Source organism: Spermophilus citellus (genome assembly GCF_964194105.1).
Source record: "Spermophilus citellus genome assembly, contig: SCAFFOLD_36, whole genome shotgun sequence".
NCBI lineage: Eukaryota > Metazoa > Chordata > Mammalia > Rodentia > Sciuridae > Spermophilus > Spermophilus citellus.
This window is the reverse complement of record NW_027673039.1, coordinates 1,340,182-1,367,480: the sequence shown is the minus strand read 5'-3', so window position 1 is coordinate 1,367,480 and position 27,299 is coordinate 1,340,182. Positions and strand designations below refer to the sequence as shown.

General features: G+C 47.7%; 1 pseudogene across 1 annotated transcript; it reads left to right on the top strand.

Moving 5' to 3' along the window:
- The first annotated feature begins 10,434 nt into the window (after positions 1-10,434).
- LOC308640206 (ruvB-like 1) lies at positions 10,435-26,400 on the top strand (annotated as a pseudogene). Its single transcript has 5 exons — positions 10,435-10,544; positions 11,507-11,593; positions 16,757-16,889; positions 20,190-20,336; positions 26,279-26,400. The product of its transcript is annotated as a ruvB-like 1 (transcript).
- The last annotated feature ends 899 nt before the right edge of the window (positions 26,401-27,299 follow it).

The following is a 27,299-nucleotide window of genomic DNA, read 5'->3' as shown; positions in this document are numbered from 1 at the left end:
ACCTTAAATTAAGAGAACTGGCTTTTAGCTGAAGTCAGGGCTACTTTGGAGTCATTCTGATATGTAGTAAGATGGTAGGCAGAACCTTATCTCAGGAAAGGCAAGGTTCTTTATAAATCTTAGGTAAAGTGTTCTAGTATTGAAGTTGATCTTTGTTTCTTAAATATAATTTTATAAAGTTTACATATATTGTTGCTTGATGTTACATGAATACTAGCTAACAAAATATGATGTTACATTTAAATTCTACCCAGTGTATAGGACTTCATATTTATCTTATTGATAACAGGTCCAGTTATAGAAAAATAAATGATATAAATAAATCTCCAATATGTTATTCTTATAAGTCTAAAATTACCATGCAACTTTAGTTTGGAGAGCACCAGCTTGATATAATGTTTGCTTTTTTTGTTGCTGTTGTTGTTTTTTGAGCTTCTATCTTAAAGACTTATATACCTAGAAAACATGAACACATTTAATGTACAAAAAAGAGTAATACTACCACAATTAATATTGATGGTTTTATATTAATCAAGTTTAGCTCTTAAAGAAATAACATACTAAAATATTGCAAAATAACAGTTGTTGTTTAACCACAGTTGTATAATGCTTAATTCCTTCAAGTTACTTGCTCAAAAAACTTAAATATATAATCAACTTACACAGACCTTTTTTTATCATTTACTGAATCCTATATAGCCAACATAAACAGACCTTCTTTATCACTTGCTTAAACCCTCTTATTTAATCACATACACTCTCTTATCCCAAAACACATTTTTCTTCTATTAAATCCATACTTAGAACCTTCTAATTTCTCTTTCCCATCTGTTAACTCCTTCTTGATTCACACTTTAAAACAATCCTTGTAAATTTCTGAACTTAGGCAAATTATTCCATTTTAATAAGTGAAATTTTGTTATTTGAAGTCCACAATTAACCCCATCTGTTTACCAGTTCATGAAAACATAAACCATGTTTAAGTGTATAGAAGTATACTGTTGTATGATGGACAAGGCAAGGCACCTAAGATAGCACTGAAGATGGGGAAACAGTTTTATTTGGTTGCAGCCAGACTCAGAGGGCACCTAACAGGAAGACCTTCCAGGAACTGGACAAAGGCATGGGAAAAGCCTGTCCCAAGGAACTCACACACCCTGCTGCATCCAATTTCAGATCAAGTCCCAGACACACCCTCAGTAGCCCCACCAGGACCCGAGGGAACCAGCTGTGAGCAGGACCAGAGGCCAGGAAGGGCGCAGGCCTTCACGGGTATTGGAAGCTCATCCCCCTACATCCCAGCAGTGTGACTTTGGGCAGGGCGCTGCAGCTCTCTGTGCAGCCTGAGCATGGAAATGCACAAGTTAAGTGCCTGGTACACAGCAAAGTGGTGCTGCCTTGGCCAGAAGTGCCAACACTGCCACCCTGGGAAACTGAGTAAGGCCCAAGGTTCGCACCCGAGTGCGCGGACTGACTGGCCAGGGGGACTGGCCCAAGGCACCTGGTGCCTCGCCCTGCGTGGGGTCCACAAATGGCAGGGACTGGGCAGCGCTGCTGCAGCCTCGGGGCACGTTGGTCTGCCTTGAAGGTGCGGGCCATCCACCCGACCCACTCCCTTTGTGGCCTTGGTCTCTGCTGCTCTCAACCTCCACAGCTCCCACCAGACACCCGCCTGCTGGTGCCAACCGCCACTCACATATCGGCCCGCCACCACCAGTACTCGGGAGACTTCGAGACTTCCCTCCTATCTGCACACAGCGGATTGGTCTGGGTCACTGAGCCCGAGCCCAGGGTCAGGACTAGGTGTTATCAGGACCTGTTATCCATATCCCTTTCCTGGAATCCTCTCCACCAACCCTCTTGACCTGGAAGGATTAAAACCCAGGTGCTGTCATGTTTTAATTTGGGGCCCCCCAAAGATCCCCAAAGACCCAGATCAATGTGAGCAGCAAAGAGGCATTTATTGCGATCTAGCTCGGTCCTCCATGCATGGCAACTGGGGGCGCTGAGAGGCCTTAGCCCAGGGCCTGCAGAAGTTTATACACTCTTTGAGGAAGGCAGGCACCCCACATCCATCACAGCATCTCTTAGCAAATCATCACACATCTTGGAAAATCCAAGAACAACTCTAAAACACGATTAGTGGATTAAGTGGCAGGAGAGACTATGGAAAGGATTCTTGGTTAGTTCAAGGGTTTGATGCAATTAAAAATGATTGGTTTAAACCATGAGGGTGTGGCAAGGGGGGGGCATGTGCCCAGCTGCAGGGCTTCTAGTTTAGATATTGGCCACCACACCTAGGTGGGAGCATCTGGAATTTCAGATATTTCAATATCTTGGTCTATCTTCAGTGATCACCATCTGCAGCTTTTTTAGAACTGTTTCCACAGAGCTTTTCTGTGGTATTTTCCTGACTTAGGACTATAGTAGATCAAAGAATAAGTTTCATAGCAAAATGAGGTCACAAGTAGATTCAGGTTGCTTAGGTCTTTCAGTGGAAATTAATACAAATCTGGAAATCTCTATGAAGATTAAAACAAAAACTAGAAATGAATACTGGGCCTATCCTGTGTCTGAGGGCTTAGGAGATCCTAGTTTTGAGCCCTGCTCTCTCCTTCACTATTTATTAAGGATCACTTTACAAAAGCACTCTTTCTTGAGGCTGTGACTCTCATCATCTTAACACAGTGACCCCAGGTGCTTTCTGTGACCCTGGCAGAAAAAAAGCCGGAATGCTGAGGGAGTATCCCGAGACTGAGGGGAAGGGGCCCAAGTGCATTCCATTAATTGTTTTCCTTGATGATTTAATGGTTATTCTTTTTCTTTGTTTTTTTGCAGTGTTAAATTATAGAAAAAAATACTGAAAATTGAAAAGCAAATGTGTTCATGAAGCCAGAATTAGACAGGCAGTCAGTACAGACAGATAACGTGAGTCACGCAAGATCAAGAAGACCAATTTTGAGTGATTCCAACCATTTGGAGACTGTCCCATAAGGGAAGAATTTTAACTCTCTCAGAGTGCTTCTCTGACCCTTGTCAAGAACCTCACCCCTCCACCTGTAACCAAGGTAATCTGTCCCAAGAATTGCCCCTCTTTGCAGGAAGCTTTAAGGTGGTTCATTTGTCTTTGGCTCTCCGAACTGCCCTTCCCCCTTCAGCCCACCTGTGTTCCACTTTTGGGCCACCCCACCAAGAATTTCTTGGCCTAGTTCTGGGCCTAGTCAAGGATTCAGGAGGAGAAAAAAAAGAAGAAAAGGCATGAGAACAAAGGAAGCCTAGAACACAAAAGAGGACAGAAATCCTCTCTTCTTCGGACACCAGTGTTATCATTGTTTACCAGTGACGAGTCCTTGCTTCTCCAATGTTGAAGTATAACACCAGAGAAGCACGCCGTGGCAAGGTCAGAGTGGAAAGTAGAAGTTTATTAAAGGACAGCAGAAAAGACTTATCCGGGAGGAAGAAAGGGACCCAAGAGATGGTATCCATGGAAGGGCGATGTCTTCCTCTTTTTATTGCTAAAGTTTTTTTTTTTTTTTAGCTTTCCTGCATTTCTGTCACTGTTCCTGTTCTTTGTTCTGTCATCTTTCAGTGATGGAATGTAGGTGGGAAGGCCTGAAGAGTGGGGCACACGTGGGCCAAAGGTAGCTTTGTGAATCCTGCAAGAAGAGCTGACCAGATTCCCTCTAAGAGTGGAGGAATGTAAGAAAAAAGTTCTCACATCTGTTGAGAATTATCCTCTGAACTATTTAACCAAGTATTAGCTTATCCTGTCCTTGGATAAGTTGTATCCAGCAAAGAGATGAGAAAATTGGGAAGCTATTCTTTAAATTACATCAGGAGGGGGCTTGTTTCTGCTGCAAAGCTCAGAGGGTTCTGTCTGAGAAATCACATCACCATCAGCACACTCAAAGACAGAATTGAGTGCTTTCACAGGGATAATAGATGATATATAGATATACAGATATATAGATATAGATAGATATACGATATATAGATGTATGGATCTATAGGTAGATAGGTAGGTAGATATATATATATATATATATATATATATATATATATATATATATATATATATATAGAGAGAGAGAGAGAGAGAGAGAGAGAGATTGATATATAGATATAGATATAGATATAGATATAGAAAAAACAAGAGGTATTGTTATGCTCAAATTCGGGACCCCCAAAAGACCACTGGAGACCCAAGATCAATGTAAGCAGAAAAGAGTTTATTGTGAGCTAGCTTGGTTCTCTGCGTGCACACACAGCAACTGGTGATGCTGAGAGGCCCCGAGCCCAGTTTTGCAGCAGTTTTATACATTCTTTGGAGAAGGAAGGGACCCCCCCATACATCACAGCAACTCTTAGCAAATCATCACACACAGCGAGAAAATCAAATAACAACTGTAAAACATGATTAGCACATTCACTGGCGGGAGCAAGTTGGGTAAGGGTGATTGTTCAGTACAAAAGGGGTATTCATTTGAACTGATTGGTTTAAGCCAAGAGGGCTGTACGTGCTGAACTACATGGTTTCCCCACATGTTATCAACCACCATAAACTACTGGGAGGGTCATCTGGCATCCCAGGTATTTTCCTGTATCATGCTGATTGGTGGCTGCTAGGGGGTTGCTATGGATCCACACCTAGCCTGACTGAGTCAGGGACAACTGGCTCAGCAGATCTATCCTGTTATTTCTAGATAAACAACTTAGCAGGGTGGGAATGTGCCTAGGAGTGCTCTTTGGGTTTTTCCAAGGACAAAGGTGATGTCCCTCAGGCTTTGCTCTGAGGTAGAGGCTGGTTTTTCAATATTTTAAAATAAAGTGCATGCATGGCAGGCTGTCTGACCTGAGCCAGGGCTATAGCAAGCATAATTATGGAAGAAGAAATGGTTTGTGTCACCATCACACAGAAGTTTCTAATGGTTCTTCTGCAGGGACATCACCTCTTATTTTTCCAGAGACCCTGTGTGAAGACTTCCAGAGCTGTTGAGAACCTCCAAGGACATGCTGCCTGTCCCAGCCCCCACTTTGAGTGCAGATTTTCTTCTTTCTTGGCAGGATGGTCCAGAAAGAATTTAGACAGAAAAGGCTGGCCAGCCAGCTTCCACTGACAGATCAGAGTCGTTGCAAGGCCACCAGGCCTTGGACAGAAAAGTTGGGGTCCAGGCTTCGAATGCTGCTAATGGACCCACCTTCTTTCCTGTTCCTCTTGTGACCACCAAAAGATAGGAGCAGGTTCTATGTCCCTTTCCATGACACAGGTAGGCCCTCTTCCAGTCCCACCCAGGCTGCATGGGAGGTGTCATTAACACTAGAGGGAGTTGGAAGTCTTCCATTAATGCCTTCTGTGACCCCAATACTAACCTATTTGTGCCTCAATTTTCACATGGGTCAAAGGAGCTGGATAAGATGATCTTCAAGGCCCTATCAACTCTGCACATAATAGTGTTTGTTCCTAAGATTCCCTGGATTTTTTTTCTGACATAGATTTTTTTCAAGAAGCAACTTTCCCTTCTTCTCCCAGGGAAATCTTAGCCACATGTTTCTGAACTGTTCCACACTGCCTTCTCAGGACTAATTTCACTGAATCTTTGCTTTTTTTCTCAAGGCCCTGGTGGCTAGAATTGGTAAGGTCTTGCCCTGGGACACACTGATCTTTATTCCCATGGAACTTCTTCTGTGGAGGGGGAAAGACAAAGGTGCCCCCTCTCTTTGAGCATTGGCTCACTCCTGGGCCCCAGGCTGGGCTCTTTCATTTGGGTTTGTTAATTCATTAAATTTTCAAAGCATCTCAGAGCCACAGAGGAGTCAGTTCAGATGAGGAAACTGAGGCTCAGAAACCATGGCTTGTGCAATCTCCCAGATTAAGAAAAGGTTAAGCTGGGAATCCAACTGCATCTGTTTGGCCCTAAAGCCAGATTCTATCCTCTGCATCATGTAACATCCTGTCTTCTTCTTGGAGAAAATTCCTGGGTCAAGGACAGGGTGGTCAAATAGCAGAGAAGGGAGAGCACAGAATGTTGCTCTGAAGACATAAATACATCTCAGGTAAACAGGGAAGGGAAAAGGAGACACTCAAGTCTCAGAAACTGGCAATAATTCACTTGAAGCCAAGGTTCCTGGCATGTGACATCACACCCAGTCTGCTCCCCACCCAGCTTTGTCAATCAGACTCTTTAGAGAGGACTTTGTACCAAATCCTAGAAGAGCCCAAATGGCAGAGTGCAATGTGCCATCATTTCCATCACAGAGGAGCTGTGGGAGTTTGGATAAGTTCCTCCCATGCTCAGAAACCTTGCTTTATTTTCATGAGTAATGAGTGTGAGACTCTGCACCTATCTCAACAGATTATGGTGGGCAGCAAAACTGAACAGACTTCTCTGACTCAGATGTAAAAACATATTATCGTCTTTCAATCACAGCACCCACACATCTCAAGCATCACCTGTGGCAATACCTGGCAGACATTTTTGAATCTCTAGCTGTCACCAACTTTGAACAGTCCTTTAAAGCTTCATGAGTATTTCCATACTTTCAAGCCTGTGATTCAGCCAACAGACCTCTAAGTAGGAAGGGCTGCTCCTGTCTTTGGCTGTAGTTCATAGATTTAGAAACTAAGGCCCACCATTGATGGTTCCCAGCTTGTTGAAGGGTTGGAATGGAGTTGGAGCCCTCTGTCAACATTTCTCCATCTTCTTGTCATTTGGAGAGAGCAGGCTAGTAAGGACATCTCTGCAGCCATCTGTGGTCCAGATGTGCCCAAAACCCTCCTCGGCCCCGTGTCCCTGCACACTGGCCACGTACCTGAGTTTGAAGCAAGCCTCAGGACTGAGCATGGAGGTTAGCCCACAGGTCAGCCCTCCTGAGGCCACCACACCCTGAGGGCTGCTGGTCTTCTTTCCTGTTTTGTTTTTTTTTTTTTTTTTTTTTTTGTGTGTGTGTGTATGTGTGTGTGTACTGGGGACGGAACCCAGGGATGCTTCACCTCTAAGCCCCATCCCCAGCCCTATTTTGTATTTTATTTAGAGACTGGATTTCGCTGAGTTGCTCAGGACCTCATTAAGTTTCTGAGGCTGGCCTCCAACTTTTGAACCTCTTGCCTCAGCCTCCCATGCTGCTGGGAAGACAGAATGCACCACCATGCCCAGCTCTGAGGATTCATGGACACCTGTAAATGTACCATGACGCCACCTTGAGTGGGACTCACCCACAGAGCACTAGCCTTTATAGGCAGCTTCCTCCACAGCACACCCCCAGGTCCCCTTCTTTCCCACCAGCTGGGCACAGTCCCTGGGGACATGACTGCTGGGAAACTGCCTGCAGAACTGGATGATTTGGAATTTGTTCTTCATGGTCATAGGATGCTGGCTTATTTCTCTGTCTTCAATGCCATTTTGAAACCAAGGTGGTTCAGAGTTCTTTACAAACAGCCAGTCATGAACTCAATTTCATTAAGGCCAATTAATCCTAAATTCTTTATAAATTTGCCCAGAGGAAGTTACTAGACTTTCCACTTTAATTGGATTTGGGGATTTAAAGATGCTTTCAGGAGTGAAATGGAAATTTCTCTTTTCTCAGAGGGGACCTACCTTGCCAGCGATTGCCATTAACCCCGTGTGTTCCTCAGTGGGTCATACACCAACTTCAGAGCAGACTGTCATGCCTCCAGCTGAGCTCCCTGTCACCCCCAGTACTGAACAGATCTGCTAATGCCACACTGAATCAGAGGTGGAGGAAGTCTGACGCGGTGGCAGAATCTCATTTCAGCAGGGCACAATGGTACTCATCTGTCATCCAGGTGGCTCAGGAGGCTGAGGCAGGAGGATGGCAAAAAGTTTGAGGCCAGCATCCACACCTTAGTAAGACAGTGACTCATAATAAAAACACCAAGAGAGCAAGGGATACAGCACAATGGTAGAGCATCCCTGGGTTTGCTCCACCACAATCAATGAGAAAACCTGCCGCTGAATTTGGTTTACTAACACCAGATTTTTGTGAGAAATTTTGTGTCTATGTTCATGGGGATATTTACTTGGGTTTTTGTTTTGTTCTGTTTTTTCTTGTAGAATCTTTACCTGATGCTGTTACCAGGATGACGCTGGCTTCATGGGAACATATTAGAAAACATTTCTTCCTATTTATTTATTTGGTAAAAGTTTGAGATGCATTTGGTTTCATTCTTTGTTTTGACACTGGAGTTTGAATCCAGGGGTGCTTATACTCAAAGCCCCATCCCCAGCCTCTTTTTATATTTTATTGAGAGACAGGGCCTCACTGAGTTGCTTAGGCCCTCACTTTTTCTGAGGATGGACTCTAATTTGTAATCCTCTTGCCTCAGCCTCCCCAGCTGCTGGGATTACAGGAGTGCACCACCTTTCCTGGATGGTGTTCATTCTTTAAATATATCATAGAATTCACAATTGAGTCAAGCCATTGGGTTCTGGGCTTTGCTTTTCTTTCTTGGAAATCCCTTGCAGATAACCATAATTTTTTTTTTTTGGTACTGGAGCTTGAAAACATGGGTGCTTAACTACTGATCCACATCTTCAGCCATTTTATTGTTTTATTTTGAGATTAGATCTCACTAAATTACTGAGGCTGGCCTCAACTGGAGATCCTCCTGCCTCAGCCTCCTGAGCCCTGTGATTACAAGCATGCACCAATGTGCCCAACTGAGAAAAATAAATAACATCTATTTTGCTTTATCCACCATTGTTTTGAGTCTCTCCATTAATGCAGTTATACTAACATTCTAACTAATACAACAGTAGATCATCACTTGCACAGCTGTGAGTGTTCAGCTGAGGTCGGAGGACATGATGACACAAGGGCTCCTGGGGAATCATGAGTGACTTTCTCCTCCTGAGCAGCAGTGCAGAAGGAATGGCAGGCTTGACCCTGGGCTTGGAGGTTCAAAGCTCAGATGGGACAGAGGTCAAGGCAGGCAGGGAGCAGAAGAGTTAAAAAACAAGTGACTGAGGGCCTCAGTCTTGGGCTGGAGAGAAGAGAGGTGGAAGGACTTAAGGTGAAAGTTGATGGGAGTGAGAAACTGAGAGGTGGCAGAGATGGATTGTCCAGTGCATTGTTCTGGAAAGTAGTTCTCCGAATTATCATTGGTGTATGTTTCATTGCATTGATCTGGCACTTTAGTACCTATTAGTGGATAAAAATATAATTGAAGTCAGGCACAGTGGCATATGCCTGTCATCCTGGTGACTTGGGAGGCTGAGGCAGGAGGATTTCAAGCTGGAGACCAGCCTCAGCAACTTACTGAGTCCCTAATCAACTCAGTGAGACCTTGTCTATAAATAAAATATAAAAAGAGGTGGGTATGGGGCTCAGTGGTAAAGTGCCTCTGGGTTCAATCCATAGTATAAAAATAAAGACCATGGATTCAACAGTGTGTGTGAGTGTGCAGGTGGGTGTTTTCTAGGACCTTCTTTGAATTCATAAGAAGTCTTATCTAGAAGCTGGTTTGTAGACTGTGTACCACATTTCAAAATTAAAATTAAAATGGTAAATATGTGTTCTCCACCTTCATAATGTAAAGCAGTAGAGGGAAAGAGGCAAACATCAACTAAATAATGATGTCAATGATCCGAATAAAATAATTACATTTCAAAGTCAGACTAGAGAGGACAAAGAAATCACATGGGCACCAGCAATCCCCCAGCTGGACTGGATCTCAGGCGTGTTTTCAACCTCCTGTGAGCTCATTTATCTCTGGAAGTTCTGTTTTTCTCTGGATGCCTTCTTTTCATCTGCAAAATGGTGCAATGCCATTTGCTTCTAATAAATTTCACTCATTTATTAAGATTCTGAGGAGGTGCCAGGCATGGTGATGCACACCTCTAATACCAGTGGCTTTGGAGGCTGAGGCAGGAGGATGGTAAGTTGGAGGCTAGCCTCAGAAAATTAGCAGGGCCCTAAGATACTTAGTGAGACCCTGTCTCTAAATAAAATACAAAAATGGGCTGGGGCTGTGCCTCAGTGATTTAGAGCCCCTGGTTTCAATCCCCTGTGCCAAACAGATACCCAGAAAAATGCTCCTGGGGGCCCCCCACCCCCCCACGCTCTCTCAGCTCCTCAGCCAGGAAGCAAAACTCCAGGGCTCCGTCCTTCTGCGCTCACACCCGCAGAGCAAGCCAGAAACACTGTTGCCAGGGAAGCCAACCCAGTGACACAGCAGGAAGTGTGTGGGCGGAGCTCTACAGGCAGCTGTGTTGAGCGCCCGCCTGAGCCAATGGAGAGTGGCGGTGTTCCAATATCCTCCAATGGGGCGCCGACAGAGGTGGGCTCTTGCCAGCTGCCCTACCAACAGCCACTTGGTAACCCCTGGGCAGGTGAAGGGTAGTGGCTCATGGTTCCGGATGGGTTGGGCTCCCAGCTGGCACCTTGAAGATCCAGGAGGTGGAGAGCACCATGTAGATGCCGCGCATTGTGCCACACAGCCATGGGCAGGGGCTGGGGCTCGTGGAGAGTGCCCTGGCCAAGCAGGTGGCCGTGGGGCTCCTGGGCCAGAAGAACGCATGAGAGGGGCAGCAGGCTGGGCCAGGGGGGCAGGGGGGGCGGGGGGACCATCCAGGAGTTCGCCCAGACTCAGTGTCACTTTGGTGCCCGGACTTTACCAAGGGGCACTGCCCGCGGAGCCACTCTGCGGCCCTTTTTTGTGTTTATTCCAAGACAGAGTCTGGCTGAGCTGCTGAGGCTGGCCTCCACCTTGCAGTCCTCCTGCCTCAGCCTCCAGGTGCCCTGGGATGATAGGCCTATGCCACCATGTCCTGACCAAGCATTCGTTTTCCAGTCAGGTCTACTTTTGTTAAGTGGCAACTGTACCAAGTCCCAGCACTTACTGTATATTATTATTATTATTATTATTATTATTATTATTATTTTGCAGAAAATAATGGCCCATCCATTGGCCACCAAGTTTAGTAATGACAGCTTAGGATTTGCACTCCACCGCCTCTAAGCTGCTGGACCCTAGAGTCATGGCCAGTGGTCTCCCTGGAGGCTGAGCAGCTACAGAAACCTGCAATTTATATGAGCTGTTGACTGTGGCCTTGGAGCCTCCTATTAAGAGAAAGGGCCAAAGAAAAGCCTCTGGTTTCTTGTCTATGTCTCTTTATTTGTGGTGGAGGATGTCAGGAATTGAACTTGGGGAGTCCTCAACCCCGGAGCCCCTCCCCAGCCCTATTTTGCATTTTATTTAGAGACAGGGTCTCTCTGAGTTGCTCAGGGCTTCACTTTGGCTGAGGCTGGTTTTGAACTGACATCCTCCTGCCTCAGCCTCCCATACCTGGGATCACAGGTGTGGGCCACTGTGCCTAGCAGACTTTTCTCTCACACCTCCACTGTCAGGGCATCCACAGCAGTGCCTGGAGGGTGCTGGTGCCCAGGGTTAGTTGGATGAGTCTGTGAATCATTTGGACCAGGGACTTCATTTTTTTTCCTCACTGAAACACAGTAATAGTGACCATTTCTTCCCTCTGTGCTGCAGGCATGTGGCGACATAGTAGAGTTCATCAAAAGCAAGAAGATGGCAGGAAGAGCCATGCTGTGTGCGGGACCTCTGGGAACTGGAAAGGTCCTTGTGTTCTCCTTGATTTCTGCTGCCCAAGAGGACGAAACTCACGTCGTAGCCAAATGGAATACATCTTAACTAGTCTTTGTTTAGTGACATGGGTCACATGTGTGTTTAAGAAAGGAATCTAATCTCAAACTCATACTTCTAGAATAAAAATCATCCTGGCCAGAGGGGGGAGGAGAGTCCTCTGAGGGGTCTGGTTGCTGGGATGGTCCTTGAACTCTTTCAAGTCTCCTTTGCTTGGGAAATGCATCTCTTTTTTTTTCTTCTTTTTTTTTAAACCAGTGATTGAACTTGGGGGCACTTAACCACTGAGTCACATATCTTTTTTGTATTTTATTTAGAGCCCAGGTCTTGCTAAAGTTGCTAAGGGCTTTCCTAAGTTGCTGAGGCTGGCCTCCAACTCATGATCCTCCTGCCTCAGCCTCCTGAGTGGTAGGATTATAGGTGTACACCACGTCACCCAGCTAAGAATCCCTTTCTGTTGGTCCAAGGCCTCCTAAAAATTTGTGATGGGCTGTGGCTGTGGCTCAGTGGTAGAGCACTCACCTCGCACATGCAGGACCCTGGATTTGATCCTCAGCACCACATAAAAATAAATAAGTGAAATAAAGATATTGTGCCCAACTACAACTAAAATATAAATATTTAAAAAATTAAAACAAAGATATTATGTCCATGAACAATTTAAAAAAAAATATTAAAACAATCTTCTGTGGCACATTATTGGAGGAGCAAAAATGAGTCAGCCAGTATTTTTTCGAAGGTGAACTTTGCCCACCACTATTTTGGCTATGCACATGATTGACAAATAACAAAAACACACTTTTGATCTTTAAGGGGCTTCTAGTGTTTTCCGGGCAGAGAAACAGAAAGTCTCCTGATGGCACAAAATGGCTCAGTTGAGTGCTGAGCTTCAAACTGCTGACTGATTTTAAATGCTGGAATTGGGCAGAGGGTTTGATAATTCTTCTTCAGAGTCAGGCTTTCCAGGGGACAGAAGAGGACACACGGTGGAGCTTATTGGGATCTGCAAGGGAATCGGCCAGATCCTCAGGCTTCCCAGAGCTCCTGGTCTGGGCATGGCTTGTTCTCTGGAAGGGCCTCTTGGCACAGGAGAGTAGGAGCCTGCGCCGTTGTATGTAAAGAAGTGGGCTCTTACCAGGGGTTGTGGCCCCTGACTGTCATCTTATTGACTCTGGAGGCTGAGACAGGAGAATCACATGTTGGAGGCCAGCCTCAGCACTTTCACCAGGCTCTAAGTGACTTAATGCAACCCTGTTCAAAAATAGACACCATAAAGTTCTGGGCTGCATCTTGGTGGGTATTGATTGATGAGCTGGGAGGCCTGGGGCAGGCTCCTGACCTTTCAGAAGCAGAACCACAAGCAGCTATGAAATAAAATCTTGAATTCTAATTTTGAAGTTGTACATATGGAGTTGCCAGGGTGTGTTGTGTGGCGTCTGATGGTGGATGAAGAATTCCTGTGTCTGGGGGAGATTTTTGAGGCTGGAATGCCATACAGTGTGCACTTACAGGAACATTAGCTTGTCCAAGTCGTCTTCCATTTTTTTTGGGTGGGAGCTTACCAAGAATTGAACCTCAAGATTTGAACTCAGGAACTCTTGACCACTGAGCCCCATCCTCAGTACTTTTTGCATTTTATTTAGAGACAGGGTCTCACTTAGTTGCTTCGCTTTCGCTGAGGCTGGCCTCTAACTTGTGATCCTCCTGCCTCAGCCTCCCAAGCTGCTGGGATGACATGCCTGCACCACAGCACGAGCATGATAGCTGTTTCTTTCAGTGCAGTTTTTCTCTGTTATTTGGTACTTTTTGTCTTCAAAGTGTTGCTCTTAAGAAGTCTGATTTTCAGGGTTGGAACCTTTCTTTCTGGATGTTTTAGAGGTATTTTTGGATAGGGCGCCCTCCCCTGATTTCCCTTTCTTGATGTCCCCAGGGCTTTCTGAGTCTCACTGTTTAGTGTCGTTGGTGTAAACAGTCACTAGCTCTGAACCTCTGAGCTGTGGGCTGTTCCTGTTCTCTGTGTGCTTTTTCTGGAAGTCCAGCTAGGTGAGATTAACTCTGTAGTGATTTTCAACCTCGCCTGGTTTTGCCCCCCAAAAGATATTTGCCAGTATCTGGAGAGTCGTACCTTGTGGTTTTCAAAATCTGGTTGGAGGACTCCTGTTATCCAGTGTTAGAGGCCAGCAATTCTGCCAAGCAACCTGCACTGCAAGGTTGTCCCCAAAAAACAGAGGAAAGACTGAGAAATCCTTTTTTTTAGCTACCAGGGATCAAACCCAGGGGTGCTTAACCCCTGAGCCACGTCCCCAGCACTTTTTGTATTTTATTTAGAGACAGGTTCTCGATGAGGTGCTCAGGGCCTTCCTAAGTTGCTGAGGCTGGCCTCCAAATAGCCATCCTCCCACCTCAGCCTCCCAAGCTGCTGGGATGACAGGCGTGACCCCCACTCCCAGCTCTCAATTTCTTAATCCAGAAAATACAATTTAGCGGGCTGGAATTTTGGCTCAGCTTTAGAGCACTCGCCTAGCATGGGCGAGACCCGGTTTGATCCTAAGAACCACATAAAGATAAAGACATTATGTTGTGTCCATATACACCTAAATCAGTTATATCACTTCAGTCACCTATATCAGTTCAATACTTATTGCTAAGGGGAGGGGTGCTTAACTTTATAATGGCTTGATTTTTGAGCATTTTTTAGATTTAAGTTCTTCCCATAATTTGGGCCTGGAACAAAATTAAAATTGTTTTGAAGAAAAAAAATTAAAAATAAATATAAGTAATGCGACCCTGTTCAAAAATAAACACCATAAAGATCTGGGATGCATATTTGTGGGTATTGATTGATCAGTTGGGAGGTCTGATAATATTAAAATATCAAAAAAAATACAAGTTAGACTTTCAAGATGACAAGCTATGGAAAGATCAGTGAGATTTATAGAGCTCCATGGGAAAGGGTAGGTATTTGTGCCTTTCTTAGATGAGTTTTTTTTAATAGTATCATATTTTTTTAGTTGTAGTTGGACACAATATGTTTGTTTTATTGATTTACTATTATGTGGCACTGAGGATGAAATACAGGGCCCCGTACATGCTAGGTGAGTGCTCCACCTCTGAGACCCAGCCCCATCCCAGCCCCTTTCATGAGCTTTTAATTGAAGAAATCTGGACAGACATGGAGCCATTCTTACCCAAGTATTTATCCTATTTGGATGCAAGGGTAATGGTCACCCCTTCAGTATTAGGTGGATGGGGGAAGGGATGCTGTTCAGTGGGACGTGGTCACTCTTTCTACACTGGAAACTGAGAATGGGGAGTTGGAGGCTGTGAAAGAACAGGGAAGAGTCATTCTGGGTAGAAGGTGGACATGAAAACCAGGCATAGTGGCTCACACCGGTGAACAGCAATTCAGGAGTATGAGGCAGGAGGATCTCAGGGTGGAGGTCAGCCTCAGCAGCTCAGTGAGACCCTGCCTCTAAATAAAAATGCTGGGCCTGGGGCTCAGTGGTGGAGCAGCTGCCTGGCACATACAAGGCTCTGGGTTCCATTCCCAGAACCAGTAAAATAAAACAGGTGTTCAGAGCCACCTGTGGCCTCCCCTGGGCCTTGTGGTGTTGGAATCACATCCCACTGTGTTCTGTTCTAGACATTTTCCCTTTGCTATTAGAACACATGCTTTGAGCTTGCCAACTCAGGTGACTAACCATTCACGCACCAAGGTAAGCATCATGACTTGCTCAAGCCCAAAGATGTGGTGCCCTGTCACTAAAAGAGGGCCACTGTGTCCAGATCAGGTTTCCCAAAAGAAGCTAAATAGCGGGATTTCTATATGAAAGATCCTAAGGTTCAAAAAATAGCAAGGGCTGGGCACAGTGGCACATGCCTTTAATCCCAGTGGCTTGCTTGGGAGGCTGAGGCAGGAGGATAGTGAGTTTGAGGCCAGCCTCAGCAAAAGCAAGGCCTTCAGCAACTCAGGGAGACCCTGTCTCTAAATAAAATACCCAATAGGGCTGGGAATGGGGCTCAGGGTTTGAGTGCCCCTGGGTTCAATCCCCCCACAAAAAAGCCAAGTTTAAAGGCACATCTAAGACTACATGGTCCCAACCAAACCATCCTGCAGGCACCTTGTTGGCTCCTTATAATCTAAACAGTATTTTAATTTGCCAGGTGAGGCCATCAGCATCAGTACTACTGTGTGCTCAAGACCACACTGGAAAACAGGGAGAAGATCAGAACTAGATCCAGCCTCTGCCCCACGGGCTAGAGGATTTTGCCTGACAGTGATCACTTATCATCCCCAGGTTGGCTGCTCAGAGGTTTCACCAAAGGGTATTGAAAAGAAAAATCTAAGAGGAGCCTTCCCTGGGCCATCTTTGAAGCAGTAGCTCCAGTTGACCTTGTCCCAGCAGCTTGGGAGGCTGAGGCAGGAGGAACAAAAGTTTGAGGCCAGCATCAGCAACTTAGTTATGCCCTCAGCAACTCAGGAGGCTCTGTGTGGCCCGCACACCTGGGGTCTGACCTCATTCTCATTTCAGAAAAGAGGGAGGATGAAATGGCACTCAGAGGCCATGGCATTTCCCAGTCCTGGGCCCACATAAGAGCATTTGCTTTCCATAACTTGTTATTTGATGAGATGTCTGTTCCATTTGGTTCTCTTTAGCATCTGCCAACTGAATTTAGGGTACTGAGCATCAATTTATAGTTGACCACACGGCATGATAAGGGGGAGCTTGTGCAGACCAACCCACCACTTCCAGATTTGGTCTCACATATCATCCAGTATTCACTGACCTTTTAACATATAATGAAGGTCATGTAATAAATCCTTCCTGATTTGTAAGTGTTATTTATTTATTTGGTCCAAGGGATTGAACCCAGGTATGCTTAACCCCTGAGCTCCATCCCCAACCCTTTTATATTTCATTTAGAGACAAGGTCTCAATGAGTTGCTCAGGGCCTTGCTAAGTGGCTGAGGCTGGCCTCCACCTTGCCATCCTTCTGCCTCAGCCTCCTGAGTCTCAGGGATCACAAGTGTGCGACACCATGTTCAGCCTCTTGAATAAATTTTTTTTTATAGATGGCTTTGAATTAGGTTTTCAAGGCTATAAAATGAAAACCTTTCCTTTCTTGCCTCTGTAGAAAGCCCTGGCCCTGGCAATTGCTCAAGAGCTTGGGAATAAGGTGACTTTCTGCCCCATGGTGGGGAGCAAAGTTTACTCCATGGAGATCAAGAACACAGAGGTGCTGATGGAGTACTTCCACAGGGCTATCCGTGAGTGTCACGTTGGAGTGACAGATGGCTGTTACTTCTCAGGTGCTTTGAATCCTTTCATCTTAAAAATGCTTCTGTGATGTGTTGATTGGACTGCTCATGTTCTTTTGGTGCTGTTGACAAGACAGGCAAGAGCAGCCAGCCTACCTTGGGAGGCTGAGATAGAAGGATCACAAGTTGGAGGCTAGCCTCAGCAACTTAGTGAGGCCCTGAGCAACTCAGCAAGACTCTGTCTCTAAATAAAATATAGAAAGAGCTGGGGAAAGGGCTCAGTTGTCGAGGGCCCCTGGGTTCCATCCCTGGTACCCAAATAAATAATAAATAAATAAAAAGACTAAGAAGTCTACTTGGGGAGCTTTTGATTTAATGCTGAAGGAAAGAAAATGCAGTGGAAAGGTGTAGCGTTTGGAAGTGGGGAGATGTCATGGGACCCTGTTTCACCCCCCACAGCCATCTGATTTCCTGGTGGCTGGCAATCTGTCTTCCTGCGGTGCCTCTCTGTGGGACTGGCTCTGCCTTTTGATCTTCCCCAGCAGGTCCCTGTAAGCACTCAACTATGGGCTCTCTCTCTGTCTCTCTCTCTCTCTCTCAACCATGGCCGCTGAGCCACCCCAGCCCCTGTGTGTCACTTATGGTAAACTGAAGAGTTCTAATTCTGAACTGTGTCCAAAAGCTAAGCTTTGTGTCACATTGAACTTAGGCTTTTTATTTTTATTTGTTGGTACCAGGGATTTAACCCAGGGGCACTTCACCCCTGAGGCCTGTCCCCAGCCTTTTTTGTATTTTATTTAGAGACAGGGTCTCCCCAAATTGCCAAGGCTGGCCTCCAACTCTCAATCCTCCTGCCTCAGCCTCCTGAGCTGCTGGGATTATACGTGTGTACAACCACACCTAGGCTTTACATTAAAAATTTTTCTCTCTATTGTTTTTTTCTTAATTTATCTTTTTCTTTTCCCTTTTCAGTTCCTATTTTTCAGGGTCTCACTATGTTTCCCAGGCAGTCCTGGAACTCCTGGGTTCAAACCATCCTCTTGCTTCAGTATCCTGAGTAACTATGGCTAAAGATGTGTGCTATGGTGCCTGGTACTTTTCCATATTTAAACATGTGCCAATGATTTTATTTATCTCAATAATTAAACATATGAACCATATTCCAACAGCTCAGGAGGCTGAGGCAGGAGGATAGCAAGTTGGAGGCCAGCCTTAGCAACTTAGCCAGACACTGAGCAACTCAGTGAGATGCTGTATCTAAATAAAATATAAAAGGGGCTGGGTATGGGGCTCAGGGGTTGAGGGCCCTGGAATTCCATTCCTGGTACCAAAAAGAACCAAAAACTGTGACCAGTAAGATATCACAACCTTTCAAATACCTGAATATTATTATTTTTAAGAACTTAAATTTAAAAAAGAAAACACCATTTTTCTGGGCTGGGACAGGGGCTCAGTGTCAGAGAACCCACCTAGCATGTGTGGGGCCCTGGGTTCTATCCTCAGCACCACATAAAAATTTTTTTAAAAAAAGGTATTATGTCTATGTACAACTTAAAAAAATAATTAAACAAAAATTTCTGTGAGACAAAAACTTGATAAAATGGCCTTCACACAGATGCTTGTGTTTCAGTGGCTCAGCGGGAACTGAAATGTTTCAAAATTTGAATAAGTATTGGTCACCAGGCACATTTGATGGGAGTCGCCCTTGGGATGGGGGGTGGGGACACAGCAGGGGCTTTTGATGGCAGCTGGTGAGGAGAAATTTCTAGATCCTGCCACAGAATGAAAGGGCAGGACGTGGCCTCCCCTCAGACAGGAGCCTTCTGTCCCTGCACTTTTGAATTCCTGCAAAGCTGCAGAGGGAGGGGGAGAAGGTCATCTGTCCCCATCTGTGCCACTCCTTTGATGTGATAAAGGTCCCTGTCAGGGACTTAGAAACCTGAGCCAGCAGATGAAACCTGTGTCCTTTGTGCTGACATGGCCAGAGACAGCATCTGCAGCCACTCTACTGGCCACCAGCTGGGCCCACTGTCCGCCAGGCCTTTCTTTGTCTACTTGTCACCATCGAGACACTTCCAGAAAAATATGAATGGTTGAGAGATGGGGATGCCTTTCTTCCCCTCCTGGAGGAATTTCATGTCACTGTCCCCTGACAGTGAGTATGGGCAGGCATTCCATTTGGAGGAATTTCCTCTGTGCAGAATAGAAAAGGTTCTATTAAAAACATCAAAGTAGGCTTAATAGCCCAGAATTTTCCAAGATTGACACAGTTTTCTGATACCTTTATGTTGTCTGGCTAATTTCTTTCTTTTTTTTTTTTTTTTTTGTAGCGGGGATTGAACCCAGGGCCCTCGAACCCTGAGCCCCATCCACAGCCCTATTTTGCATTTTATTTAGAGACAAAGTCTCCCTGAGTTGCTCAGGGCCTCAGTGTTGTGGAGGCTGGCCTCTAACCCATGATCCTCCAGCATCAGCCTCCAGAGCTGCTGGGTCTCGAGGTGTGCACAGCTGCTCTGGTCTTTGTTTGGGAAGTTTGACTTGGTGTTCAGGAGCTGGGAATTTGGTCCATCAAACACAGAATGTGGCTTCTCTTTTGGGTGTCTTCCAAAAGCCCCATTTATAGGCTCTCAGGTGGACCCCAGGCAGAGGAGAGCTGGTCCTTAGCTTCCTGTCTTGAATGTCCTTGTCCTGGTTGAGTTTCTGGAGAAGAGAAGGCAAAGGGATGGCTTCACAAGATAACATCCCCCTTGAACAGTGAGAAGTGGCCTGAGTGTCTGATCCTGTGGTCGTGTGTCTCTGCCTTTGGGACATTTCCCTATCAGCTCACAGGGAGCCTGATGGCCACCTGCCAGCAGAAGTCCTCTGTGGCCTTCCCATTTGTCAGGAGAGCAGTGACCCTCATCTCTTCCTTTTTTTTTTTTTTTTTTTTTGTTGAGGAGGGGCAAAGGGATTGACCCTGAGGCATCTAAACACGGAACCACCTCCCAGCCCTGTTTTGTATTTATTTGGAGACAGGGTCTCACTAAGTTGATCAGGGCCTCACTGAGTTGCTGAGACTGGCCTCCAGCTCGCCATCCTCCTGCCTCGGCCTCCCAAGCTGGGATCACAGGCATGGGCCACAACTCCCTGTAATGTTGCTCTCCACCCATGGTGGTGTCTCCGCATTGTATATTGGAGGGTGACTTCTCAGTTCTTGTGCTTTTTGAGTTTGAGGGAAGATGGTTGTTGGTGGGGAGGAGATGGATGTGAAGAGAAGGATGGTTCCACTTCTCACCATGTCCCCATCGGCCGTCCCTCCCAGGACTGCAGATAAAGAGGCTAAGGAGGTCTACGAGGGGGAGGTGACAAAGCTGATGCCATGTGAGACCAAGAACCCCATGGGCAGCTATGGCAAGACCATCAGCCACATGATCATAGGGCTCAAGACAGCCAAGGGCACCAAGCAGCTCAAGAGGAGTCCGTCCTGAGCCCTGTCCTCAGCACTGTGGCACTGGGCAGGTAGTGTGACCTCTGTGTGCCTCTTTCCTTGGCCTCTGCACTGTTGATGCCATATGGGACACTCAGGATAACACTGTGTAGTATAAAGTGACACCTTGTAGAGTGCTTGGACATAGGTCCCTTCATGAGGTAGCTCTTCCTTCTCTCATTGCTCCTGGGAGTTGTGTGGTGAAGTCAAGAAATTGCTTCTGCCATCTCGTTCCCCACATGATGACCATTGGGCAGCCAGGCACAGTGGAGCACGCCTGTCATCCCAGCTGTTCAGGAGGCTGAGGCAGGAGGATCACATGATGGAGGCCAGCCTCATCAACTTAGTCAAGACCCTGAGCAGCTCAGGGAGAGTCTGTCTCTAAATAAAATAAAAAATGGGGCTGGGGACGGGGCTCAGGTGTCTGTCACCCCTGGGTTCAATTCCCAATTCTGCCCCTTCACCTCCCCAAAAAGTCAAAGTGGACATAATTTTTTTTCTTTCTTTTTCATTATGTTTTTACTCATCCACTGTTGTTATGATTGACTCACACTAGTTCTGTACCTGTCCCCTGTTGCCTGGCCAGGTCCCCAGCTGTAGGCTTGGGGAGGTATTTTACCTGTGGCTCCTCGCAGCTGTGTGCCCGTGTGTGTAGGCACCGTGAATCTCATTTCCCCTGTTTTCTTGATCAAGGCCTCAGGCTCAGAAAGAGGCTCCACAGTCATTCTGCATCCAGTGCTGGCTGGGGGGCAGGGTTACTGCAAGTCCTCTGCTGCTGGGTGTCCCCTGTAAGTCCTATGAGCTCTCTGGAACTCAGTTTCTCACCTCTAGACCACTATCCATCCACCATAGAATCTCTCCATTTTTCCCCCTTTTAAAATTTGATGGTTCTTTGATTCTCTGAAGTGGTTTCTCAGTCACTGCTTTATGGAGACCATGAATATGTCACTTCTTCCAAGGGCTATTTCTCTGTTTCCTAACGGGGCCTTCATCTCAGGAGCTTGGCTCCGCAAACCTCTCTCTCTCTCTCTCTTTAATCCCTCACCACATCCTGTCCACCCTGTGTTAATGAGGTTCTGAGAAGTTGGCCACTTCTCAGGGATGACACCTTGAACCAGTTCATCTGGAAAATCAACTGTATAAAGTGCCAGAGATGAAGGGAAAAACTGTCCTCTTCAACGTAGGAGAGAGGACACAGGAACACAGTGGAAACTTGAGCCATCCATTGGTCTGCTCCATCCAGCTTCTCTAAGAAAAGAGCCTAATGGAGAAGAGGAAAATCGTCTTCCAAAACAAAGGTGGTACCCACCTCTGATCCCAGCAGCTCGGGAGGCTGAGGCAGGAGGATGGCGGGTTCAAAACCAGCCTCAGCCAAAGCGAGGCCCTAAGAAACTCAGTGAGACCCTGACTCTAAATAAAATGACATACAGGGCTGGGGATGGGGCTTGGTGGTTGAGGGCCCCTGAGTCCAATCCATGGTAGCTCCAGCCCCCCCAAACCAAAGTCTTTCTGGGCAGTTTCCCACATGGATGAGATATTGGGACAGAAGGACCTCAGGTGTGTTGTGTGGAGTTGTGAAGTGTCTGAATTTGAAGGAGGCTTATGAATCCTGGCCTGGGGACTCCCCAGCCCTAACCTTGTTTGCACAGTGCCCCAAGGAGGCCAGAGAGGCTGGGCCCTGGTGAGCTCCTGGCAGCTCTGTTGGGGTGCAGTTTGAACACAATCCACCTATTTTAAGTGTGTGTGGCCCGCAGGATTTTAATGCATAACATAGTTTACACCCCCCATCTTATTTCTAGAACATTGTCATGACCTTCCAAGGGACCTCATTCCCATGAATGGCCAACTGCTGTCCCTCCCCCTGGCCTGTGGCCACCACATACCTACTTTGTTTCTGGATTGGCCTTTTAGGGGCCCTCTCCCGTCAAGGGAGCCCTGCACTGTGTGTTAGTCCATGTCGTGTCCCCTGAGCCCCCGTTTGACTCTGGACTCTGTCTGAGAAAGAGCTCACATGTGTTTCCACAGGGTGGCCATCTGTAACAGCTGCTCTGAAAGCTCAGCCTCAGGACCTGTCTGCCAGCCAGGTCCTGAAGAGGTTGCTGTGCTTGCGTAGTGCACACCCCTGGGGAAGAGCAAGGCCCTGTCGAGCACCGTCACTCTGAGATGTGTGTGGACATCCTCAGGGCCCGGAGGACACTAGGATTTGCTGTTTTTTAGAGAGAGAGAGAGAGAGAGAGAGAGAGAGAGAGGATTTTATATATATATATATATATATATATATATATATATATATATATATATATATATATATATATATATATTAGTTTTCCGCGAACACAACATCTTTGTTTGTATGTGGTGCTGAGGATCAAACCCGGGCCGCATGAATGCTAGGTGAGCACACTACTGCTTCAGCCACATCCCCAGCCCCTAGGATTTGCTTTTTTGTGGTCCTGGGGCTCAAACCCACGGCCCTGGCCATAGAAAACTAGCGATCTGCAACTGAGCTGTGTCCCAGCCCCAGGGCCTAGCTCTGTGGTCTAGACTGGCCTCCACCTTGGTGATCCTCCTTCCTCAGCCTCCCGACCCAGACAGTTTGGGGGGATTCCAATTTATGTTTTCCCTTCTGAGCTGGACTCCTCTGTGGGTGCTTCTGTGTGCTGTCACATAGAGGAGGAGACCAAACCCCAGAGAGCTGGAATCACAGGCCACGTCAAATGCAGCCTCAGGTGGCTAAGCAGGAAGCTCTGGTGTCCCTAACCCAAGAACTGGAGCTGCAATGGTCATCCTGGAGGGTGCCGTGGGGCATGGCCATGGACACATGTACCCTCTAAGGGCAGCTGGGTCCCTGTGAGAATGCTCCTACCACTTTGCAACCCCTGAAGGCAAGGCAAGGAAGAGTAATGGTGACGTTCTCTTGTCCCCTGCAGGCAGACACGGTCACCCTGAGGTTCACCTCCTGGTGTGCTAAGCCCTCAGTCCAGGCTCTTGTGCCCTGGCACATACCTTCATACCCACCCACTCCTAGGGTCACTGGCTACCTCAGGTGTCTGTCTGTCTGTCTGTCTCTTGTGTTTAGTCCTGTGAACTGAACCCATAGTGCTTAAGCAGGGAGCCAGAGGCCTGTCCTTTTTTATTTTGCTTTGTATTGTTTTGAGAGAGAGTCTCCCCTTGCTAAGTTTCTGAGGCTGGCCTCCAACTTGGCAATCCTCCTGCCTCAGCCTCCTGAGTCCCTGGAATGACAGGTGTGCACCGCTGTGCCTGGCCCCTCAGGTCTCTTATGGAAAGGAGCCTTCCCTCTGGGTCAGAAGGAACTGGAACGTGCATCATGGATGTCTGAGTCCCCCTTTGTCTGGTTTGGTTTGGTTTTAGCTGAACCCCAGCATTTTTGAAAGTCTCTAGAAGAAGTGAGTAAAGGCCAGGGACATCATCTACATGGAGGCCAACAGCGGGGCTGTGAAAGTATGCTCCCCGGGGACAGTGGCACGCCTAAGTGTCTGCCAGAGGGAGACCTGGGTGACCAGGGCATCACTTTGCTCAGCGGGGATGGGTGGGGGAAAGTCAGCAGCTGTCCCTTTACCTAAGTCACCATGGTTTTTCTCTGTCTTCCTCTCCAAGTGACTTAAGCAGGCAGAGTGTGCAAAATCCAAACCCTGTGGGGGACAGGGACCAGACAGCCTTTATCCCTTCCCACTGCACCAGGCGGCATTTCCATCTTCTTTTATCTCCCTGGTGTCCCTCCCTGAATACAGAGCCTGGGGACACTGCCAGGTGGCTCCTCCTGTATCTGCTGCTGTGTCCCATGGTGACTGCACATCCCTGGTGCATGGATGAGCCTAAGGCCTCATGTCACCCATAAATCACCACCTAGAAGAGCCCGGGCCCCTGGCTCCAGTGAGTCCCCTGGATGCTCCTTTATCAGGAGTGAAAAGAAAGGGGAGAGAATCTTCCAGAAAGTTTCAGGTGTTGCCCGGGCGGGTCTGGGAGCCCAGAGTGGCACCAGGCTGCGGGGCGCAGACAGAGGGCACCATTGGGGGCCCTCGGTGGGCAGCGGGGACCTTTCTGTCACTGAGCTCTGTGTGGTCCCAGTGCCCCGTGGTCTGCTGGCAGAGGCAGGGCAGGTGCGACTCCTAGGCCACAGAGTTTGCCCCAGAGGCTGAGGAGGACATGGCCTGCCCAAGGGCAATGTACAGAAGGAGGAGGTCATCTAGGATGAGATGTTGCATGACCAGGACGTGGCCCACGCCAGGCACCAGGGACAGGCCCTGCTGGTCCAGCGCATGCCCAAGGCCCTGGGAACAAGTTGTCAGGGCTGTGCTGTCCTCCTGGAAGCACTCTGGGAGGCTCAGCAATGAGCACAACATGAGCTTTGGCCCCTTTGTTCCAATGTCCAGATGCTGTCACAGCTGATCTCTGGGCATTGTCTGCCCCTGGCTCCCTGCCAGCCTTCTGGGGGCGTCTCTCCACCTCGGGCTGGGGGTTCCTGGTGGGACCCTTCACAGGGCTTCAGACAGCCTCTTGGAGGCTCTTGCCTCTGCAGAGCCTGAGCCCTGAGTCCTCCAGCTCCCAGCTGGTGCTGCTCTGGGCCCCACTGGACAGAGTCAGGTTTGTGCTTCATCCTGAAGTGGGCCTCCTCCTCCCCACCAGGAATGGGCTTTCTGCTGGGAATCTGGTTTTGCTTTTTGTCCTTTGGACCTTTGCCCAGGAGAGGCCAGAGACTATTGGGATTGGAGTTTCTTCCTACCTGGCCGGAGGTTTTTTTTTTTTTTTTGTACTGAAGCTTAAACCCAGGTGTGCTTACCCATGGAACCCCTTCCGCAGCCCTTTTTATATTTTATTTAGAGACAGAGTCTTGTTGAGTTGCTCAGGACCTCACTAAGTTTCTGAGGCTGGCCTCCAACTTGTGGTCCTCCTTTCTCAGCCAATCAAATTGCCAGAATTTTTAAAGATATGTGCCACCACGCATGACTCTGCTTGATTCTTGCAGGTCAGGGGAACCTCAAGGGGATCCTTCTGAGTTCAGGAGCCCCTCATCCTTCCTAGGGGAGCTGTGCTTGGCCTGTTCACCTCAGGCTTCCAAGTTGAGTGACATCAGGGACCCGCAGGAGGCAGGAGGATGGGCTTTGGTAGATGCCTTAGAAAGTCCTCTCTCCTAAGGTGGAACAAGACATCCTGTCCATGATGGGCCAGTTGATGAGGCCAAAGAAGACAGAGATCTCTGGGAGGACACGTGGTGAGGCCTGAACCTGGAGCCAAGTTGAGGCCCTGCCTCTGACGTGCTCCTGGCTCTGAGCACCCCCCACTGCACGGTGCTGAGTCTTCACTCCCTTTAGAAGCCGTGGCCACACTGTGTGCTCTGGCTCCACTGAGGTCAGCATCTGCTTCCTTTGAGGTCTTAGAAAGGTGTCGACTTTGACACAAGGCCATGGGTCTCCCTTGCTCCTTTGTGGACTTATTTATTTATTTTATTCTGGTGATTGAACTCGTGGGGCCCTCGACCACTGAGCTCCATCCCAGCACTTTTATTTCTTATATGCCTGTTTTCTTTTTTTTTTTTTTAGATGAGGGTACAGGGATTCAATTCAGGGGTTCTTGACCCCTGAGCCCCGTCCCCAGCCCTATCCTGTATTTTACTATGAGACAGGGTCTCAACTGAATTGCTCAGGGCCTTACTAAGTGGCTGAGGCTGGCCTCCAATTTATGATCCTCCTGCCTCCACCTCCCAGGCTGCTGGGGTTATAGGCCTGTGACACCACACTTGACATGATTCTTGTTTTTAAATGATGACATCAAACCTGGAATGGGTCCACTACCCAGCCTGGGGTCAGAGAGCCAGTAGGAGAACCAGGCTGCAGGGTTGGGTCTGGAGGGAAATGAGGTGTGGAGAAGAGAGCAGGTGGCGTTTCCTGCACTGGCTGGGACCTTGTCTGAGGCGAGATCAACAATGTGGTGAACAAGTACATCGACCAGGGCATGTCCGTGCTGGTCCCCAGCGTGCTGTTCGTGGACGAGGTGCACATGCTGGACATCGAGGGCTTTACCTCCCTGCACTGAGCTTGGAATCTTCCATTTCTCCCATCGTGATTTTTGCCTCCAACCAAGGCAACTATGTTATCAGGTAGGTGCTGCAGGTTGTCCCTTCTCCCTGGGCCTGTCCCCACCCAAGACGTCACAAGTCAGGATGGGATGAAGGGAGTGCATGTTGCCCCTGGGAGGAGACAACAGGGCGACTGAAGGCTGCAGCTGCCCTGTCCTGATGGGCAGGGTCTCCACGGACCTCTGAGGCTCGACATTCCTGTGGGGAGCAAAGGCCTGAGGGGGTGGGGCCGCGCTGGTGACCTGAGTGTCAGCTCCCTCACACTGGCTCATAGGTGGGAGCACAGGTTTTCTGTGAATTTGTTCTCCTTAGCTCCCCCGTGAAAGCAGCGTGCATCCTGCCATGTCACCTACAATGGGGTGTGATTTTCATTCCTGTGGCTGGCCCTGCTGTGGGGTGTCCCTGGTTGTGTTCCTATGTGAACATGGAAAAGTGACGTCCATTCATTTCCCTTTCTCTCAGTCCCGCCCCTGCCTTCCATTTGTCTCATTGAATGAAATTCTATTCTCTTCCTCCACCTCTGCCCACTATCTACTTCTCCACTCTGGCCAATGTCCCCACACCCTGGCAGCTAAGGTCCTGCCCATGTGGGGGATGCCTCCATGTGCTCATGCACACTGTGCTCAGCCTACTGGGGAGGAACCTTCTGGAATGGCCAGCTGTCAGTGGCTGCCCCCTCCCACTCACTCAGTGGCCCTCTAACCCTGAGATGATGGGCAGTGATGGGGATAGGCTGAAGGGACCAGGAGCCAACAGAAGGCTCTCAACGGCCCAGCTGGAACAACCTGAGCAACCAGAGAGAGTTGTACTGGGTTGTCACCCAGTGTGCAGTGATCCGAGTCACACTGACATTAGA